The following is a 23,276-nucleotide window of genomic DNA, read 5'->3' on the forward strand; positions in this document are numbered from 1 at the left end:
AATTTGGATTTTATCCTACTGCGAATAAAATAATTAAGAGTTTTAAGCAGGAAGTGGCACCATTTGACTTACGACTTAAAAAAAAAACACTTAAAAAACACTTCTGTTGACATGTAGATAATTGTAAAGGGGCAAGAAAGTCATTAGGAGTCTACTGCTATACTATAGATGTAAGCTTTAAGAGACTCAAACCAAGGTGATGGTAGTGGAATGATGAGCACTGATGGTATTTATTTTATAATTGGAGCTAAATATGATAGGACCAAGGTTTTTGAACCAAACAACTGGGTAGATATTAGTGATATTTACTGAGCGGAGAAATATTTGGGGATGAATATATTTAGGAGAATAGCACAAAGTGCTAAATATTATTACTTTATTTTCACCATATTAAATTAATTTATTTATTTTTAAAGCTTTTATTTATTTATTTGAGAGAGAGACAGAGATTATAAGTGGGGAGAGGAACAGAGGGGGAGAGAGACAGAGAGAATCTCAGCAGACTCCATACCAAGTGCGGAGCCCGACATGGGGCTCCACCATCCCACAACCCTGAGATCATGACCTGAGCTGAAACCAAGAGTTGGACACTTAACTGACTGAGCCACCCAGGCACCCCTACCATATTAAATTTAAGATAGTTATTAGATAGTTAGGTCAACGTTTAGAGTAAATTGAATCTAAATATCTGGAGCTTGGTGGTAGGGCTGGAATCAGACATTTGGGAGTTAGCAGGGTAGAAACAATTTAAAGGCAGAATATTGCATATGATTGACAAGGGAGAACATGTTAATAGAGAGAAGAAAATGACAAGGGCTAAGCTTAAAACATTCTAACATATAGAAGACTTGGCTACTAAGTGGCAAGAATTGTGAAAGGTCTGAGATTTTACTGTTTTTGAAAGCTAACAAGTTAGCTTGGTAAAGTTTCAGGAATCCTTGCAGAAGACAAGAGTCTCCAGGGACAGAAGCAAAGGGCTTTTTACTCAAAACAGAGCAGGTAGCATGAGCATTGGCATGTTTGCATCAGCTCCCCTTGCTCCCAAGTTTCATGGTAGGTGACGCAAAGGGGTCCAGGTGGATGCTTTGTATGCAGTGGTTTTGTGCCATAACTGAGGAGCTGTGAACTTAGGAAACTCAAATCTTTCCAATAGACAGTAAGCCTCTTTCACTTCCACCCCAGAGAAACACACACACACACACACACACACACACACACACACACACACACACACATATATATTTTAATTGTACTGGGCAGTAAACAAACCTACCCTTTGTACTGAGGAGAGACACCATCTATTTGCTACACAAAAATGCATGAAAGAATAGTATGAAACAAAGACAGCCAGTGCCGCTGCTTGCAAGACGTGCTGAATGTTTCCCAACAGGAAACAGATAATAGAAATAAATTAGAATGAGTGGTAAATTAGAAGTATTACTGAGTATAGTAGAAGAAAATCCCATAAAATGGAGGGTTTGAAGATAAAAGGAGAAGTCAACTATGTCAACCACTGTTATGATGGCCTTTATCAGATTTATTTCAGTGTTGGGTTCAAAAGCTTGATTAAAGAGAACTGAAGAGAGAATTGAAAATGAGGAAGTGGAGACAGGGAGTGGAGATGGTGATTACATATAGGGAGTATAGGGCATAGTTGGAAGCAGAGCTTCTTGGTATCCAAAGGAAGTTTTTAAGTTACTTATGTATAATTGATGGGGATGACCTAGGTGAGAGTGAGGAAATGATGCAGGAGATAATGGGGAAAATTGCAGAATAAAACTTTGAGAAAAAATAAAAATGGTTAACATTGGTAAAGTACTTGCTATGCCCCACTCTAATCTAGTTACTTTGTACATACTAATTACTCCTTCTGTTACTGTCCCCAGGTTATAGATGAGAAACCTAAAGCACACAGGTTAAGTAACGTATCTTAACTCTTAAGGACCGCATGGTACTACCTCAGAAAACTGAAGGGAGGTTAATCCAGAACACAAATGGAGGGTTAACATTAGAATGGAAGAAAGACATTTCTTCTATTTCAATGGAAATTGGGGTATAGATGTAATATGAATTTGGTTACAGGAAGAGGAAGCAGTTCTCATCTGATAGCATCAGTTTTCTTTCTAAATATGAGACAGCGATTGGCCAAGATGAAAATGGGGACAGGTATCAGAAACTCAAAGAGGGAGAGAGAAAAAAAAAAGAACAGATCTGAAGTATTCATTTCAGAGACTAGGGCAGGCAGTTTTTTTAAAGAAGTATAATTACCTAGCAGTGTATGAATGGCCATTAAGATTTATTGATGTAGGTAAAGAGTAAGAGAATTTTTGGATTTATAGAGAGGCAAAGAAAGGTATTGAGGGAAAAGGTGTGTTTATTTTAATAGACCCAGAATCCAAGCTGGATAAGGAAAAGTGAGAGGACATGGAGGTGACTGAAAGTGAAGAATAGTTGGGTGAATGGATTGGAGGACCCGATGTGGTCAGAGTTGCCAGAACTCAAGCACAGAGCAACAGAATTGAAAAGACTGAAGGTCAGAGAGGGGAATGCTTGAAACAGAGATTTTTCAAAGTAGTGCAGTTAAAGAGGAAAAAATCCTTTGAGGGGGGCATACCAAGGAACAGATGCCAGGTGTGGGATGGGTCACTGTTGTGGATAATAAATGACCAGAATGAAGACCATTACAGTGAGTCACGTATTCAAGTTAACCAGTAACTATGGGATCCAGGTGGGAGGACAGTTGCCAGGAGTTGGTAGGTGAAAGAAAAGAAAGAAGAAAGGCTGATAAAGTGCACTTCAAAGAAGAAGGCATTTCTGCAGGAGAAATGTTTTAGAAGCAAAAATGAGGAAAAAGGAGGTTACCTATTCTGTTTAACAAAATAATTCTGCCTCCTACAAACAGTGTAAGTGTACTGAAATCCATGCACTTCTATCAATGGAATAAAGTAGAGACCTATTTAGGAACTGAAACTATGTTTTTACAAACCGATAGTCTCTCAAGTTTGACAGCCGTGACAGCACTAAAAGGGAGATGACTGTCTAATATAGCATGGCTATCAAGTATAACAAAATCTGAAATATTTCCTTTGTACTTCTTGGGAATGATGATTCCTATGAAGAATAAAGGATGAAAATGTGAGGAGATTAATTCGATTGACTAATGTGCTTCTGCATAGGAAAACATCTAATGTGAAATTGCCAAAATAACACAAAATGAAATGAGCGCATTCAATTTTAGGTAACTAATACTTAGCCTAAGCTTTTTTTAATTTTGTTTTTACATTTATATTTACACTGGAAATAAATATAATGAACAGTCACATAGGTTGGGTAGCATTTAAATAGTAAATCATCTAATTAAACAGTCACTTGAAAGTGAAAAGGGAAATTTGGGATCTGTTGTTTAATTGCCACATTTCAAAAACACATTTTAGCTGGCTGCATCTAAAAAGAAATAATAATATGAGATCATGAAAGCATTTCATAGTAATGAGTAGGCTCTGGTTTCTATTTATTGTGTATACAAAGGATACTGACAATAGTTTTGGAAAAATGAGTAAAGCCCTCAGAATAGCTAGCACAGAGATATGAAACACTGGTGTGAGACAGATCAATTCTAATACTATCTCCTGGGAAGAGGACAGAATTTCTTAAAGCTATAATGGAAAGAATATATGACTCAAAATTGTATGGCTTTCAACAGTCACCTTTGGATGGAATTCCGGTTCTAGCCACACACATTCATAGGAGGGAAGCACACTGGCTTACTAAGGACTCATATGTTAAATAGTCTTCCTTACACATGATGGCAGAAGGTTCCAATGTCTGAAATTCTTTCTTTGCACTTTCCTCTTGTGTTAAACATTGCCTCTCCCACATCCATAATAAAAAACAATATTCGCAAAAAAAAAAGAAACATCAAGTCCCTCATACTTTAAGGTATATGAATATGAGAACAGTCATTTTTCCCCTCTAGGCACCTATATGTGGTAATGGAAATGGGAAAGGATAAATTGAGAGAAAGAAGAGCGAGTCCAAAAATAGAATCTATCTGGTTTGTATAGATGGATATACATCCATATATCTCTATCTATCCATCCATCAATCTATCTTTTTGTACAGAGTGTTGGTTATGCTCCACTGATCAAGCTAATAACACTTGGGGAATTATTTTCTCTCTATCATGCCATATATTCGCCAGTCAAGAGGATGAAATGATATAGAAAATGCTTCTGATATGATTGGTAAGTGGGAAAAAATAGGCAACAAGAATAAAAGATAATTATATAACCTAAGAACTTGAAGGCCTTACAATGGCCTGCCAAGGTCTACCCTGACCCCGCCCCACAGACTTTTTTTTTTTATTATGTTATGTTAATCACCATACATTACCTCATTAGTTTTTGATGTAGTGTTCCATGATTCCTTGTTTGCGTATAACACCCAGTGCTCCCTTCAGTACATGCGCTCCTTAATACCCATCACCAGGCTAATGCATCCCCCCACCCCCTCCCCTCTAGAACCCTCAGTTTGTTTCTGAGTCCATAGTCTCTCATGGTTTGTCTCCCCCTCCGATTTCCCCCCTTCATTTTTCCCTTCCTGCTATCTTCTTCTTCTTCTTCTTCTTTCTTCTTCTTCTTTTTTTTTTAACATATAATGTATTATTTGTTTCAGAGGTACAGGTCTGTGATTCAACAGTCTTACACAACCCACACTGACTTTTGACTTTACCTCCTGCCTCTCCCTAATGCTCCCTGCACTTCAGCCACACTGGCCTCCTGTTCTGTTCCTGCCTAGAGGCCTTTGCTTGGCTCCGTCCTGTGCCTGGAACTCTCTCACCCTTGAAAACCACATGGCTAACTGCTCCATTTCCTTTAAGTCTTTGTTCCAATGTTGCCTTCTCAAGGAGACCTACTCTGTTTGTTTATGCTCTTTATAACTGTAATGTCCCTACCCCTGCTCTGGGACTCCAGACACCCTCATCTTCTATTTTCTAACCAAAATACTTCTCATCTTCTAACAGTTATACAAATTTACTTCTTTTTTATTGTCTTCAATCTCCCAGAATTTAATCTACATGAAAGCAGAGATTTTTGGGGTCTGATATATCACAAACTCCTGAAATGATGGTGGCACTTAATAAATATTGGGCGAGGGGTGTCTGGGTGGCTCAGTCGTTAAGTGTCCGCCTTCGGCTCAGGTCGTGATCCCAGGGTCCTGGGATTGAGCTGCACTATCGGGCTCCCTGCTCCACAGGGAACCTGCTTCTCCCTCTCCCACTCCCCCTGCTTGTGTTCCTGCTCTCACTATCTCTCTCTCTGTCAAATAAATAAATAAAATTAAAAAAAAATAAATATTTGGCAAATGAATGGATAAATAAATGGTTTTGCTGCTATGTTTACTACTACGTTAAAATTTTTATTGCATATTGTCAAGGCTTCAAAAGGATAATGAAAAATTAAAAAGTTTGTTGAGGTGACAGGATCATGAATAAATGCTGTCCTTTTATTTGGTGTTTAATTATAATTTCTAAAATATTTGTATAATAATAAAAATGAAAATAAATGAAATTTGTGGAGTTTTTCTTCCCTTTCATGCAAAGCAGAAATATAAACAGATGATGATCAGTTGTGTACTGTGAAACAGAGAGATGGCCCAATTCACACTAGTCAATATTAAATATATTTATCTTCCTTTGAACAAATTTCAGCCTGCATCAACCAAAACATATGGCATAGAGAGCTTCAGGCATGAGAACATGTTATATTCTTTTGAAATACATTTTAAACTCTAAATTCATATATAATTTGTTACTCCAAATATGTGTCTAGAAAGGAATTCTGTATAGAGTTTTGCTTTATTTCCAAAAATTCTTCTTTATCTACTTCAGTGCATGGTAATACCTGAGATATCTTTTTTTTTTCAATGAAAGCTAGATGATGAATAAGTCACAAGGCAACTTATTAAAATGACGCCAAGTATTATAGCATTAGCACTTAAAGGATAAACTAACATTTCTCACTTCTTTCTAAATCATGGTAATGAGTTTTATAGTATATTGAGTGTGGGTTATTGTGTGAGATGATTGATTTAACAATGCACTGCATGAAAAAAAAGTAATTCAAAGTCCCTGCATCATTTCTGATGTTCATACTCCTACTTCTCTTTCCATATGATGGCATGCTAATTGTCAAAAGCATTGTATAAGAAAAGCTTTATCTATCTTAATTTTCAAATGATGGTTAGAATAAGAATTTTCCTTCCCAATAATAGACTAGGAATAAAAACATGATTTACTTCACTGTGAATTTCTGACATAGTTTTTAAAACAAATAAAATGGTGTTGTTGATGTTTGTGATTTTACCTACTGTTTACAGTTTGTCACAAAAAGAAGAGAATTTAGAATAAAAGAAAAAGTAGAAAAAGCTTTCTTAACTAGTACTTTAATTGAGCCTTTAAGGTAATATTTGATGTCAATGAGGAAATGTACTAGAAAAAATCAGCATGTCACAGACAATTCATGTTTTATTGAAAAGAAAATGAAAAGAAAAAGGTATATCTAGATAATAGTCCTCAAATAGTGTCATTTACATAGCAAACATTCAATAAATATTTGCAAAAATAAATTTGTTGTTTACTTATTTCATTTGAATGTAAGGTGACATTTTTTTTTTTGAGCCAGAGTCACTGAGGTATAATTTACATGCAACAAGTCACCTTCTTTAGCATATAGATCTATGAGTTTTGACAAATGTATATAGTCATATAACTGCCACAGCCATTAAGATATGTAAGTTTCATTCCTACCCCAAATTTTTCTAGGCTCCTTTGTAGTCAACTCCTCCCCCAAGCCCAAGCAGAAGCCCAGCCCCTGGCAACAACTGATCAATTTTCTATCAACATAGCTTTGCCTTTTTGATTCATTTTGAAATGTTGAACTAGCCCTGCATTCTTGGGATATATCTCATTTGGTTCTGTCACTTTGCTCTCTCTATATATTCATGAAAGCTATTCTGTACTTTTCTTGTACTGTTTCCGTCTGGTTTTGATACCAGGGTAATACTGGCCTCATAAAACAAGATAGGAATGTTCTTTTAACTTCATTTTCTTGGAAAGTTTTTGTAGAGTTGTCATAATTTCTTCCTTAAAAACATGATAAAATTTGCAAGTGGGATCATCTAGGTTTGAGGTCTTCTTTCTTGGAAGCTTCTTAACCATGAACTTAATTTATTTAATAGATACAGTATTCAGATTATCTCTTTCTTCTATGTGCTTTAGTAGTTTGTGTTATTTAAGGAATTTGTTCATTTCTTCCAAGTTGTCAAATTGAAGGACATAGACCCTGTTACTGTCCTTTGTGTCCAAGAGGACACAACCTGTTGGTGTCCAACACCAACTCCAAGTGTTGGTCATTTGTGTCTTCTTTTATTCCCCCCAATCAGCCTGGCTAGAATTTTATCATTTCATTGATCAAAACCAGTTTTTGTCTTCATTTTATTGTTTTTATGTTTGTGATTAACATAATTTGAACTTAATTTGCTCTTCTCTTTGCAATGTCTTAAGGTAGAAACTTAGATAATAGATTTAAGACCTTTTTCATTCCTTAATATTAGCATTTAACATATAAATTTCTCTTTATGCTCCACTTAAGCAACATCTCACAAAGTTTTATATGATGTGCTTTTTCATTAAATTCAAAATATTTTGTAATTTCCCTTGTGATTTCTTCTTTGTCTCAAGGATTGTTTAAAAGTGTGTTATCTAATTTCCAGATATTAGAATATTTTGCAAATGTCTTTGAATTACTGATTTCTAGTTTACTTCTGTTATGAAGAATTTATTATATGATTTAAATTCTTCTAAAATTGTTAACATATGCTTTACGTATTGGAATATGGTCTACACTAGAATGTTCCATGAGTACTGGAAAAAAATGTTTACTCTGCTATTATGGGATGGAGAATTCTATAAATGTTAATTAGATGAAGTTAATGGATAGTGCCTTTCAAGACTTCTGTATCCCTCTGGTTTTTTGTCTACTCCCATTGATTTTTGAGAGAGGAGCACTGAAGTCTCCAAAATTAACTGTGGGTATGTCTAATTCACCTTTTAATTCTCTCAGTTTTTGCTTCAGGTAATTTCAAGTGTTGTTGTTAAATGCATACACATTTAGAAATGCTATGTCTTATTGTTTAATTGCACCCTTTATTATTACGTAATGTCCTCTTTTTTCCTGGTAGTCTTCCTTGACCTGAAGTCTATTTGTTTGATATTAATATAGTCACTCCAGCTTTCTTTTAATTAGTGTTGGCATAGTGTTGGCATAGTTTGTATTCTTTTGCTTTTAATCTACATTTTTCTTAATACTTAAATGGTTTCATCTAGACAAAGTAAAGTTGGATCTTGCTTTTTATCTGCTAAAGACTGAATGTTTGTGTCCCTTATAAATTCATAGGTTAAAATCCTAAACTTCAGTGTGATGGTATTAGGAGGTGAGCCTTTGGTAGGCTCTGCCCTCATGAATGGGATTAGTGCCCTTACAGAAGAGACTCCGGAGAGCTCATTCACCCCTTCTGCCATACGATGGCTGTTCTATGAGCTGGGAACTGTGCTCTCTCTCTCACCACACACCAAATCTGACAGAGTCTTGGTCTTGAACTCCCAGTCTCCACAACTGTGAAAAACAAATTTTTGTCAGTTTTATAAGCCATCCAGTCTATGGTATTTTGTTATAGCAGCCTAAACAGACTAAGACATTATCCAATCTGACAATCTCTTTTAATTAGTGTATTTAAACCATTTTATAAAGTATAAATATTGATATAGTTTAATTGAAAGCTACCATCTTGCTATTTGTTTTCCATTTATTCCATCTGTTCTTTGTTCTTTCTTGTCTCCTTTCCTTGGCTTAATTTTGATTGAGTACTTTACATAATTCTATTTTATCTCCATGATTAGCTTATTATATATACCTTTTTAAAAAAATTTAGTGGTTGCCCCAGAGTTTTCCTTGTATGCCATTAATAACAATGTACTTTCAAATATTAGGCTGCTTCATTTAGAGTGCAATTCTTAAAACACCACATTGTCAACTCCTCCCTCCCATCTTTTGTGCTATTGATGTCATCCATTTTACATTTACATATGTTATAAACCCCTAATGCATTGCTACTAGCTTTCTTTCAACATGTAATTATCTTCCAGAGCATGTAAAAGTAAGGAAAGATGTATAGTTGACCTTTGAACAATGGGTTTGAACTGCATGGGTCCACTTATACACATTTTTTTTTAATAAATATAGTACTATAATGTATTTTTCTTTCCTTGTGATTTTCTCAACATTTTCTTTTCTCTAGCTTATTTTATCACAAGAATACAACATATAATACAATAACATACAAAATATGTGTTAATTGACTAAACATGTTGTCGGTAAGGCTTCTGGTCAACAGTAGTCTATCAGTCGTTAAGTTTTGGGGGAGTCAAAAGTTACATGTGGATTTCTGACTGCACATGGGGTCAGCACTCCTACCCTCTGCATTGTTTAAGGATCAACTGTATTTTATAATTATCTTCATTTTAACTATTCCTAGAGTTGTTCATTTGCAAGCATTTGTGTAGATTCCAATTTCTGTCTAGTATCATATTCCTTTCTCCTGAAGACTTTTTTTTTTGTTTTAAATTTCTTGTGGTACAGGTCTGCTAATATTAATTGACAGACTTATCCTTTAGTCTCAAAACTTTATTTCACCATCATTTTAAAAAGATCTTTCTAGCATTTCTATTTGACTCTTCCCCGTAGCTTTCATCTTTATGCTAAATTCCATATCTGTTTAGGCCTATTGCCTACATTTTCTACTAGAAGTTATAACTTATTATTTATTAATGATAGGTGTTTAAAATTTCCTACATGATATTTCCAATGTTTGTGTCACTTCTGAGTCCAGTTCTGTTGTTTGATTTGTCTCTTGATGGTGGGTTCTTTTTTCTCATTTGTGCCTTATGTATATTTATTTTTTAACTGAATACCAGTCATTGTGTATGGCACAAGTAGGGACTGAGGCAAATAATAGTTATGCTGGGAAAGGTGTATGCCTCTTCTGTTAGATCAATAGTGTGGGCGGCTGAGTCAATCTACTGAGTCTTTGAGCTTTGGTTTGAGTTTTATTGTTGCTATTGTTTCCTTCAGGGTTATCTTGGGAGCTGTGTTTCCAGAAGGTTTTTCTTCAATGTTCTTGCTCCACTCTCAGCCTTCAGCCTTCTCTCTGTGCTTGGATCTCATGGGGGGAGTCAACCTTTTTCTCAGGGACAGAAATTTGTTGCCTGTTACTTGGTATCTTCTAAACTTATTATGGCAGTGATAGTGGGCTTCTCTGTTGTCCTGCTCAGGCCTCATTCTTAGGCAGGCCTTGTGTCCCTTGGTCTTGGAATGAAGCTTTGTCAGGGATCCTGCCCCTCATGGTTTTTCTGTTTGTTTGTTTTTTTCTTATTTCATAAACATATGTATATCTAAGGGGCTTAAAACATGATTCTTCAGAATGATTCCTTATTTTTCTGGACAACTGAGTCTTTTCACAGTTCTGAAAACTTTCTTATAATTGTTTTTAATTTTTTATTGTTATGTTAATCACCATATATTACATCATTTGTTTTTGATGTAGTGTTCCATGATTCATTGTTTGTTCATAACACCCAGTGCTCCATGCAGAACTTTCTTATAATTTAAAAGAGAACTCTGCCTTTATACTACTGCAACGAGACTTTTTTCCTGGTACTCTAAGAATCTGATTTTCTGAGTTCTCCCCATATCACAAAGGCTAATCATCTATAATCTACATACCCCAGACTCACTTTCCTACAGGGAATTGTAGCCTGGAGTCTAGAACAGGTCCACAGCATTATATATATATATATATATATAAAATGTTGGCCAATAACTGATTTTGTGCTACAATGGAAGAGATGAATATTTGTGACAGAGACCATATAGCCTGCAAGCCCACAAAGTCTAAATATCTACTATCTGGCCCTTTATAGAGCAAGATTGCTTATTCTGGTCTAGAAGTTGTAGAGTGTAGAAATTGTAGCAATTGTAGGCCACAGGGTCTAGAAAGGTAGAGTGGTTCTGAAGTGGCAATTAGGAGACATATAGCTCAGAGAACAATGCAGAATAAATCTGCTCCACACTCTTCTTATCTTTAAATGAAAGTTTTCCCATTCATTCACTCATTTGTCTTATGACATGGTTCCTACCACCTCTGTCACAAGTACCCAGAGTTCATTACAAAATGTGGCTTTAAATTTAATCATTCCAGTAATATATTCCATTAAAACATATGTAATAGTTTAAAAACCCTGCCAATACTTTCCTTATAGATCTACTTCTTTAAAATGCAGAAGCCTGGGTATAGTCTGACCAAAATTTCCAGTTTGGAAATAATGTCACAATTTTTTTCCTATACATGTTGGAAGGCAGCAAGAAGCAGAGTTCTCATTCTTGCCTAAAACATCTCATGCCAATTTATTTCAGTTTGCTTTTCCGACAACTGGCAAAAATGGCTTGCCTGTGAATTTTCTTTTAATGAATTAATGTCCAACAAAAATATCAACAGATTTAGGTTTCAAATAATGATCTCCTTTAACAGGCAGAAGTTAAGACTTTTTTTTTTTAACTGGATTGGAAATATATACTGTAATTCCATTTTTCTTTCATCAGTTAAAAAGAATTCAGGGTTTTAGCCAAAGCAGGTTTTCAAGCATAACTTATGTTTATGTTCCACTTAGTTCCACCCTTTGAGCAACAGCATATGAAAAACTGCTTCAAGTAATAGTTTCTGAGCCCAAACCTTATTTATTCCTTAATAACTTATATAGACAGTACATTATATCTATATATACCCATGTGTAAATATGTATGTATATGTTTATGTTTTATATGAATACATACTTTTCTATCAATTTAAACTACAGATGGTTCATGATGTAATGCTTTAAATGTAGACCAAACCAATTGAAAAATTTAAGAATAATCTTATAATTTATATTTGGTTAGTATTATATGAGTTTGTATTTACTTTTGTCATATTCCGGGCTTTCTTGAATTTCCCTTACTTTTCTATAAGTATACCAACCTCCTGTCTCCTTTCTTTCACTTAACCTATCTAAGGGTGGAAGAGTATATGTAATGATAGGCAGTTTAATTTCATCTCTATCTCTAGGTTTTACATAGGAGTCTGATATTATATACTGTCCTACCATAGGACTGTCTATTCTCACCCCAACTCAGAAGAAGATAAACCAGTGCCAGGTTTCAAAAGCCAAAGATAGGAACTTAGAGGGGAGCCTGGGTGGCTCAGTTGTTAAGTATCTGCCTTCTGCTTAGATCATGATCTCAGGGTTCTGGGATCAAGCCCTGCATAAGGCTCCCTGCTCCGCGGAAACTCTGCTTCTCCCTCTCCCACTTCCCCTGCTTGTGTTCCCTCTCTCACTGTGTCTCTCTCTGCCAAATAAAAAATAAAACCTTAAAAAAAAAAAGATAGGAACTTGGAAGAGTCAGTTTGCAAAGTCAAGAACAGGAACATTAAAGGCCAAAGTCAAAAGAAATATTTGAGGAAAACAAATAATCAAGAAATCTTAGAATAAGAGTTAAACTACTAATTTTCACAATTACTAAATTTAAGAATAGGTTGAATGCTTACATCATTTTATTGCCATATCTGAGTTTTGCACAGTGGCAGTATCGTAGGCAATGAGGTTTATCCGAGGCACGATTATTGTTAATTATTGCCATACCTGATATGCAGAAAACTCCCCTCTCCTCCAAAGAGATCTATGTTATAATTCCTGGAACCTGTGAATATGTTACCTTACACGGCAAAAGGACTTTTAGATGTAATTAACATATGAAATTTAAGATGGCAAGATTTTCCAGGACTCTCCTGTTGTGTCTAAGCCAATTACAAGGGTCCTTTAAAAAGAGGAAGGCAGGAGAGAGTCAGAGGAAGATGGTACTATAGAAGAACAGTCAAAGAAATGTAACACTACTGGCTTTGAAGATGAAGGGGGATCATGAATAAAAAAAATGTTGACAGCCTCTAGAAGCTGGAAAAGAAAAAAAAAAATAATTCTCCTCTAGAGCTCCAGAAAGGAATGCAGCCCTGTTGTTACCTTGATATTAGCCCAGTGAGATGCATGGCAGACTTCTGACCTACAGAATTGTAAGATAATAAATTTGTATTGTTTGAGCTATAAAGTTTGTGGTGATTTGTTACTGCAATAGAAATTCATCCATTATAGTTATCACAGTTATTTATATTCTACTGGTTTTGTTGTTCACAATATTTTTCTTAATACCATTGTTTCCTTATTCCTATGTTTTCTACTTTGGTTAAATCTTAATCTAGAAAACTAATTATATGAGAAAAAAATTTTTTTTCAATAAGGGCATATGTGGGATTTTCTAGATCCTTCCATCTATGAGCATAACTTCTAATTACCCTTGCTCATACGCAACAATTTGGCAGTATAGAATTCTTGGGTGACAATCTTTTATTCCCTTCACCCTCTAGATTTTTATTAATAAAATTTTCCTTTAGTTCTCTCTCTCTCTCTTTCTTTGCTAGACTATACTTTTTTTGTAGGAAATCTTTGTTTCCTATCTATGATTTTTCTCTTATATCTGTGCAGATCTTTTTGTATTTCTCCTCTCTAGATCTTTTGCCCTCTTCAGATACAAATCTTTGTTTTTTTAAGATTTATTTATTTGAGAGAGCGAGAACACACAAGTGGGAGGGGGAGGGGCAGAGAAAGAGGGAGAGAGAATCTGAAGCAGACTCCACACAGAGCAGAGCATGGAGCCTGATGTGGGGCTTGATCTCATGATCCTGAGATCATGACCTGAGCTGATACCAAGAGTCAGATGCTTAACCAACTGCGCCACCCAGATGCCCCAGATACAAATCGTTTTTTAAGACATTTTTTCTTCTCATTATTTGCTTTCTCTATCTACTCCTTGGATGCCTATTATTTGTACGTTGCATCTCCCAGATCTGTTCTTCACATCTCTTATTCTTTCTCTCATTATTTTACTTCTTTTCCAAGATCTTGATTTAATTAACACTGATTTAATTTTTAAAAATCTATTATGCTCTGCCTCCATAGCACTTTTTAATTAAAAAAAACTTGTTCTTTCTTTAAATGCATTTAGACCTTTCAGATCTTGGATTATCCTAATTTTATGTTTGTGTCCTCCAACTTTATAAGTATAACATCCTTTACAGAACATGGGTTAGAGATTTTCCAAACTTTAGCTTTCTTCATTCTCTCATTTGCTCTGATTCCTCAGAGTAGATACTACCTCTTGAATTCAGTGATGTTCCTCTGTTTTCTCATCCTAAATTCAAATCCTAACTCTGCTTCTCTCTAGATATAAGTTTGGGCAAGTTACTAGTTCTCTCCAAACTCAGATTCCTTATTTATAAAATATGCCTATAATGGCATCTATCTTAATAGAACTGTAATGATTAACTAAATACAAGAGAAAGCTTAACATAGTGCCATGTACCTGGTAATTGCTCAGTGAGTGGTAGTTGCCATTATCATCATTGCTTTCATCGCCATCATAACCATCATCATTATCATCACTATAGAACAAGTTCTATTATTGTCTAGGCAGGAGCAGAGGTTGGTTTTGTAAGAGTGCTTGGATTCCTATTTTAGTCCAATAGATCTAGATAAAAGGAGAAAAAGAAAATTTAGATTTACAGTAGTGTTACTTTGCTATTTCAGAATTTCACTTTTCTGGGACCAGCCTGGATGGCACCTGAGGCTGAGCCAGCTGCAGCAGAAAGATTTATTTCTGGTTGAGGGTGCCTTTCCCTTTGATATGGCAGCCAGAAATTTGCTGAGGTATTCTGTTTCAACCTTCATTTCTCTCATGTACTTATCTTTGTCTACGTCCTCTTGATGAAAGGTCATCATAGCCATATGCCAGCTCTTTGCCTGACTTGATAGCCCACATCAAAGGTGTTTGTATGGGGGCGGGATGGGGGAGTGAGCAACATCAAGGGTTCTCCAGATAATGTGGACACAGTCACTTGGGTGTCTGTCTCCAATCTTTGCCCCTATGAGTTGGGGTAATTGTGTGGCAGTGGGGTGGGCTAGGATGGGGGTGGGAGGATGTTGAAGTCTTTTGTACTTGCTTCTCCTGCAAGGCATGACTTCACAGGTAGGGATTTACAAACTGTCCTGCCCTTCATTAGATATATTCCTTGTCTGCACTTACACTGCAGAAATCTCTCAAAGTTTTTGGACATGGATATCTCATTCTCCTAATTTTCACTTGCTTTCCCATTTTTATATTCTATTCTCCATTTCACTAGTCATCTGGGAGGGCAGGAGTTAGACATGAATGCTCATATTAATGTTACAGAAAATCAACCATCAACTTATCTTGAGATAAGTTTTCTTTGCCACGCTCATCTTATACTCCATAAAGGGGTCACTGTTTAAAAATCATAATAAGGTGAAAGATTTATGCGATCTGAAGAGAAACCAGAATATAAATCTTTCGCCTTATTATGATTTTTAAACATCATAATAAGGCAAAATTTCTTCTGATGCTTTCACATTATGACAAAGCTGTAAATGTGAATCTTTTCCCATTTTTTAAAGTCCTCAAATCTTATTTCTATTGCTTTAGAATCTATTTAAGGTCCAGTAATTTCTAAAAATACTTTGCTCTATTAACTTAAAATGATCTAGCATAACTCTATTACAATAGCAATGAAAACTAAGCCAGGTTTTTATATCTGTTGAATTTCTCATATTTTCAGCTATAGCCCAATCCTCCTATAAAGCTGTTCAGCACCTTAGATAGGTAGTTATATATCGGGGGAAATAGAGCCCCTCGATAATGTGAAGCAATCTAAAATGCATACAAAATACTTTCAAGGAGATCTCCTTCCAACTGTGCTTAGACAGATGTTGAATATGTTTTCTGTTTTAAACACTGTTGGTGTGGTGTAGTCAACTCTTCCCTGTTTAGCTAAGAATGAAATAATCAGACTTTTAACTTTTCCCTTTTAAATCACTAGAGACAATTGTTTTGTGATGTGGAATTTTTATTTTAGATCACACATTGGTTTATAAGATTCAATCAATTTTTCAACATTTCTTAGTTCTCTTTTTATGAACTTCCACTTAAAGCTTAAAGACTCTGAAATGAGCTGTACTGCTCATTCCTTGTTAAAATCCATTATGTTTAGAATATCTAGAATGCCATTACAAAACTATTTACAATTGCAAGTACAAAAGCAATAAAAGTGTATGGAAGGGCTGGATTGGGTCCTATTTGTGGCTCTAGTAACAGGTGGGAAAATCTCTAGGATTTACTTTAAAAAGTTAGGAAAATTTATGTTCTGACTTCTCCTGAAAAGATAGGGTTTGTATATAGTAACAGAGTAGGCATTTGCCCAAGGATGGGGATGTAAAGGCTTTCTGAGGGGAATTACCTCACTCAACACTACAAACAACAACAACAACAACAAAAAAAAAACCTCTTGTATTGATCTGCTGATGAATATTTAAATTGTAGCAGAACTTCTTTACTTTTTTGTCTAGTGGACAGATCTTTTCCTTCCTCTTTTCCTCCCTCCTTCTCTTCCCTCCCTCTGTTCTCCTGGGTATGGGTATAATCCGGAAGAGCAAACAGCTTTTAGCCAGGCATGAAACAGACTGAATAAACACATACGGAATCGGATTATTTTGTTTTGTGTTTCTATCTTAAAATAATCCTGGGAGAGTTGAGATGTTAACTCTCAGTCATAGTGATTATTAAAATTTATTGGGCATAAAAATCATCTTGGATGCTTGCTAAAATGCAGATATCCAGGCCCCACCCCTTTGAAATTTTGACACAGGGCATCCTTGGTCCACATTATCTGAAACCACTCTATAATATCTTAGTATGAACTTGTTTTATTACTTTCCTCTGGGGCAAGTTGAGAGTTCCTGATGGAACCAGGCAAGAACAGGTTAGGTGAGAATGTGAGTTAAACCACTGTCTTTTCTTCCCAGTCTCGGTATGAAGGGATTTGAATAAGAGAGTGAATTTTAGAGTGGATGTCAAAGCAGCTTCCTTTTGCTTCTGCAGTCAAGCGTGGGGTAACCAACCACATGTGTGTTAGTAGGTGGCCTTCTTCACTCCACACCCTTAAATCCCGATAGTCAGTGATTCCTCTCCTGGCCATTCATCGGGGATTTGTAGTCTCTGCCCTGTCTCCGTGGCACTGCCACTGCTTTTGTCCGTCTTAGCATTTCTGCTAGACTATCACGATGAAGTACATTTCTGCTAGACTATCACGATGAAGTACATTTCTGCTAGACTATCACGATGAAGTACATTTCTGCTAGACTATCACGATGAAGTAACTTGCTCGTGGTGTTGCTCTTCCCTCTATCCCCGGTCCCTTCCAAACTGCTGATGAGTCAGATTTCAAAAAAAAAGCAGATCTGATTAACTTACTATGCTGCTGAGATTCCTTCTAAGGATCTTCACTCATTTCAGGGTAAAATTAAATGTCTGAGCCCTTTGTGATGTGATGCTTACACTGACCTCCAGCCATGCTGAACTCTGTCCACATCCCTGGACACAACTCACTCCTCTCCTCCACATCCACAGACTTTGGCTTCTTGTCCTTCTCTTTGCCTGAAGCACCAAAAACTCACCAAAGAAGGCTGACTAATGTCTACTCATTCCCTAGAGTTGTATGTAATTTGGCCTCTAGAATTAAAAATACTATGACATTAAGAAAATTTCTGTATGAATAAAAACTATAAACTTAAGCAACTTTCAAACCTTTATAGAATTCTACAGTCAGAACAGCAAAGAAATATTGCTGCCTTCAGAAAATGTTTAGTGACTATACAAAATATTAACTGTGTACTCTGAGTCCTAGGATTATAAATTATTATTCCTTCTTTGTGCTTTTCTATATGTTCTAAGTTTTGCGACCCAGACATTTACTAATTTTATAAATGAGAAGAATAATTCTTACAATTTTTTGATGATAACTAACAGAACAAAACCTGTCATTTCCATATAATTTCTTTCAAGGAGTTCATATGTACTCACTCATTTGTAGTTTGACATGCTTCTTAGCTAGGCCAAAGTCTGACGTAGTCTCGCTTCACAGGCACAGTGAGTAACTTACAAATAATATTTCAGGGAACCAATGGCAGAGTGCTCTTAGGAATGTTTGTCCATCATCCTCTCAGCAGAAACTACTGGCAAGGCTCTAGAAACTCAGTCATCAGGTTGCTACCATTTATTAAGCGGTCAAGTGGTACAGGTCTCTGTATCAGGATATCCAGGACTAAAGAGGCCTTTTCAAACAGCAGGTACAGTCCCTGCCTATTTACCCCTAATCCCCTATATATCATTTAACGGAGACACCACAACACACCACTGAAAATGGTAGAAAACCTTTAAATTATGTTAGTCACACTAGGTTCTTGATTAGTAACAAGAGAAACAACACTGGGTAAATTGAGCAGAAAAGAATATACTGGAAAGATCTTGCATAGCTCACAGGACTCACAGAAAGTCTAAAGAACTAAGCTCTGTAAAGAGAACACAGCCAGATTCAAACTACAGGCAAGATCCGCCTAGGACTCTAACTTTAAAAACCTACTGTCCTGCCTCACTGCCCTCTGCCTGCTCCCCGCCACAGCGGAAGAACTAGACTCTGTGTCTGCACTCCTGCGGGAGTCTAAATCCCCTGAGGCTGTGGCCGTTTGGCAGGCTGACTTCATCGGCTCATGACTTCAGTGACCAAGGAGCAGGGGATTCTCCTGAAACAGGACATGTGTTCCAGTGCTAGGTAGAACTAAAAGAAAACAATGTTTGCCACTCAAAGTACCAACAGATGCAGACATACAAACTGACAAAGGGTGGCTCTGAGCCCTGGGGGAAACACTGGCTCGTGTCCCTCTTGGGTTGCTCACGTGCTTAGAGAAGGGAAGACGGAGATGCTTGTGAAACTGTCCTGAAGGGGAAGGAAAGAATAGTACACAAGAAGAGGAGGAGGAGGAGAGACGTAAATTTGAATCAGAGCAGAAAGAAATAGAGAGAAAAGACCCCAGACGGCATACAGAGAGAACTGAGACGTAGGAAGGAAAGAAGATGTGGGAGCAAGGCATGTGAAGACAAACAGCCCAATGGAAGAAACTACAAAAAAAGCCATGGGTCCTTGCTTTCTGTAGCCATAGTATTTTTAAATTACTTAATGAGGGTTCTAAGATCAGAGAACTAGTACTTTCCAGGACATGTTAGGTAAGCACTCAATAATACTTGTTATGCAAACATTTTAGCCATTAAATAGTAACAAATCCTATTAGAGCTACAGCAGCATATGTACAAAGTGAGGATTTTTCAAGGCAGACAGGAGGGGAAATATTACACCATTGGCTCCTGTCCTTATCTAAAGTTTTAAGAATATATGGTTTTGTAATTTACCCACTATTTTTAGAGTCATGACTATAAGTAGCTTCATGAAATGTTCTATCTATACAAGTACTAAAAATCTGTTTTTATGTACAAGTCAGTAACCTTCCTCATTTTTTTCTTTCTCAACCTAGAGTTTGTTTTCTTTGTTAACAATACTTGATTTTGTTGCATATGTTTATCTTAAATAAAATACATATTCTTTTCAGCATCTAATAACTAATGCCACAATTTATTTATTTTTTTTCTTAGCCTAGAGTAGGGGTAGCAGGAATAGAGTGGGGAGCGTGGGTTGGGGCAAATCCAAGTGAAGTTCGGTGAAATAAACCATATTTACTGGCAAAAAATGGGCCCTGATTATTTATTCAATCTTCTTTATTTCATTAGAGTTTTAATATGCATATCATTCAAGGCTAATTTAAAGTCATAATAGACAAACTATGTGTTCCTCTCAAATTGCAATTAGTGAGATAGAAGGCAAATAGATTAATACCGGTATTAGGATATTGAATCAAACAGAATTCTACTGAGAGGAGGTAGAAGCAGGGTTCACTAATAGATTTATTACAAACAATCAGCTTACATGATTGTGGGGGCTGGCTAGCTTAGTACGGAATCCAAAGGCCAGTGGGCTGGAAACCTCTGTGCAACAGACACTGCAGTGCACAGAAGGAACTACTTCTTCCTCAGGAAAACGTCAGTTTTACTCTTAAGGCTTTTCAACAGCTTGGATGAAGCCCAACCAGATTATGAAGGATAATCTTTACTTAAGGTCAGGTCAACTGGTTGTAGATGTTAATCATCTCTACAGAAATACCTTCACACAACTAGTGTTTGATTAAAAGACTAACCAAGTTGACACGTAAAACTCACTACCACAGATACTCAGTGACTAAGGAAAGAAGTCTTATAGCAAGGCTGGAATGACAAGTTGGCAAGGTGTATGTTAAAGCCCCTGCACAGCGGGCGAGGCTAACTCCAGGACCAATGGAGACTTTTCTGGACATCCCATGTAATTTTGAGAAAGGCAGATCTACCCTGAGGTTGATTAAAAAAAGAGAGACAACTATGTTTGAGAATCTCATAAATCATATCTCTCACGAGGGATTAACAACATCACAAGCAGCTACCATTGACTAGCTTCTCACTATTCATGCCCTGTGCTAAGCATTACCTCATTTCATCTCACAACACCCTCATGGGTTAATATCATGAATGCTTACTTTTATAGCTGGGGAAACTGAAGTTTAGAGGGGCCAAGTCTTGCCTAGCAAGCTAACATTTGTTAAACACCCACGATGTGGTAGATGCATTGCTGGGGGTTTACATTACATTACTAATCTTTATCATACACTTTTACATGTGAAATTCCCTCTTATTTTATACTTGACACTGTTGAGGGCCCTAGAGTTTAAGCAGCATGCTCTGCTTTTAATGTCTAGTAAAGAGTGGATTCAAATACAGGTTTTTCTACTCAAAGCCCATATTTATTCCACTGCTTGGTAGAATGTCAACAATCACTTTTCACTCAGAAGGCTCATGACAAAAATGAGGAAGAATTAATAGAGAGTGAGGATGGGAGGGGAAGGGAGTTGTTTATTTGTAACTGGCTAGACAAGAGAGTGTGTGGGTCACTGTGGTAGCTTTCAAATTACAAAAATAAGCACAGAATTAAGGAGCGTGTGGTGTGTCTCCTGAAGAAGGGTTTGTGTAATGGAGGTAAAGCATGTAAATTTGCGCATGTGTGTTGCATATTTTTTGAGGAATTATTGCTTAAGTAAACAACAAGGCATCCATCCATTCATACTACTGCTTTACTAGATAGAATTTAAGTAGCTAATACATGACAGAGAAGTAATGGTGATAATAGTAATGGAGGAAGAGTTTCTTAATGGTGGTTTCACAATTCATACATTTTACATAGTCTTTCATGATATGTACCTTAAGTATTATTAACTATAAAGTGCTGAAACTTGTGAACAGTTTCTTTTTCTTCCTAAATCAGAGCAGATACAAGGGTATATCTATAATATCACTCTCTCTGGGTTTGGTCAGTCTGAGTTTGGTCAGGAAGACAGTCCCTGCAATTATTGTAGAAATAAAGGATTCCATACCGAAACTGGGGTTTGCACACATGTGGCAGGTGCTGGATAGCTATAGGCACTGGGTCAGAGAAACGATCACTGATGATTTCAGTTCCAAGTCCTAGTGTGGCTGGGAAAGTTGAGCCGATGCTCAACCCAAGAACTGTTGTGTCTGGCGGTTGGGCTGCAAAGCGGGTGCTGCTGGGGACGTGTCTGATGCTGCCACATCTGGTGGTCTCCCAGGAATAATGACTTTCTCTTTCTTTTGACTTCCAAATCTTCCCCAAGTATGGCTCTTTGGCAAACTAGCCTCAAATCGGATGAGAAGGGAGGTTCTGGGAAGCAAGTTCCCAGCATTGGAAGAGAGCGGTGGTGGTACTGAGTTTATGAGTTACTTTTTTTTTTTTTTAAGATTTTATTTATTTATTTGAGAGAGAGTGTGTGTGAGAAAGAGAGAGAGAGATCACGAACAGGGGGAGGCGTAGAGGGAGAAGCAGACTCCCTGCTGAGGTCCTGGGATCCCGACTTGGGACTCAATCCCGATCACGACCTGAGCCGAAGGCAGACGCTTAACCGACTGAGTAACCCAGGTGCCCCTATGAGTTACTTTCTTAAGAGGGAGAGGAAGTGTGAGGTTAGAGCTAAGACACCAAGAATGGCATTCAGGGGTGTAACACTGGTGTATAAATTTGTCCTTACCATAAAAGAGAAAAAAAAAAATGTTTGAAGCATCTGTAATAAAATGTAGGCCTGAGCGGCCTAGGGCTACGGCAGGCTGAGGTAGAGCCATGTGAAATATAGCATGATAGTCTCTTTCCATTGAGTGAGATTATTTTTTTAGTTATTATTATTATTTTATTTTTGTTTTTATGCCAGATACCATAGAGGGAGGAAAGGAAGGAGATCAGGTCAGTGTCTATCTCTTCCAACAGCCGGCGTCAACCTCAGGAGAAAAAGCAGCAGCAATCCCATGGTCCCCTGTAGGAGGGTAGCAGGCTGCCACCAGACAGCGCCAAGTGCGCCCTTCCCCTTGCTATGCCCACTGCTGAAGAGGCAAGGTTGCTTTTCCACCGTGGATCTGATGTGATGCTGCAAACCTGGGCAAGTTGGTTCCCTTATCAAACCAGCACCACCGTAAAGCTAATAATTCAAAAATAGCACTTATAAATTCAGGGCACAGTCTCTTACATAGATGAAAAATTAACACCTTTTAAAATAAGGCAATATTTACTTTTTAAGTGTGGCAGTATGACATGTATCATATGACCTCACTGATATGAGAAATTCTTAATCTCAGGAAACAAACTGAGGGTTGCTGGAGTGGTGGGGGGTGGGAAGGATGGGGTGGCTGGGTGATAGACATTGGGGAGGGTATGTGCTATGGTGAGCGCTGTGAATTGTGCAAGACTGCTGAATCACAGATCTGTAACTCTGAAACAAATAATGCAATATATGTTAAGGAAAAAAAAAAGATAGCAGGAGGGGAAGAATGAAGGGGGGGGAAATCGGAGGGGGAGATGAACCATGAGAGACGATGGACTCTGAAAAACAAACTGAGGGTTCTAGAGGGGAGTGGGGTGGGGGGATGGGTTAGCCTGGTGATGGGTATTAAGGAGGGCACGTTCTGTGTGGAGCACTGGGTGTTATGCACAAACAATGAATCATGGAACACTACATCCAAAACTAA

General features: G+C 37.0%; 1 long non-coding RNA gene and 1 other non-coding gene across 3 annotated transcripts in view; one reads left to right on the forward strand and one right to left on the reverse strand.

Moving 5' to 3' along the window:
* The window catches only part of LOC141370728 (uncharacterized), a 491,014-nt gene that overhangs the window by 99,264 nt on the left and 368,474 nt on the right, over positions 1-23,276 (reverse strand). For both annotated transcript variants that reach the window (XR_012375031.1, XR_012375030.1), the window contains one exon: positions 14,565-14,729. This is a non-coding gene — a long non-coding RNA (uncharacterized lncRNA). The remainder of the gene's footprint in view (positions 1-14,564; positions 14,730-23,276) is intronic.
* Positions 12,721-12,863, forward strand: LOC112808196 (U4 spliceosomal RNA). The gene has a single exon (XR_003204295.1). It is a non-coding gene; the product is annotated as a U4 spliceosomal RNA (small nuclear RNA).

The sequence above is a fragment of the Callorhinus ursinus genome, unplaced genomic scaffold (genome assembly GCF_003265705.2).
Source record: "Callorhinus ursinus isolate GAN/ISIS: 27379988/994484 unplaced genomic scaffold, GSC_fseal_2.0 scaffold2, whole genome shotgun sequence".
Taxonomy (NCBI): Eukaryota; Metazoa; Chordata; class Mammalia; order Carnivora; family Otariidae; genus Callorhinus; species Callorhinus ursinus.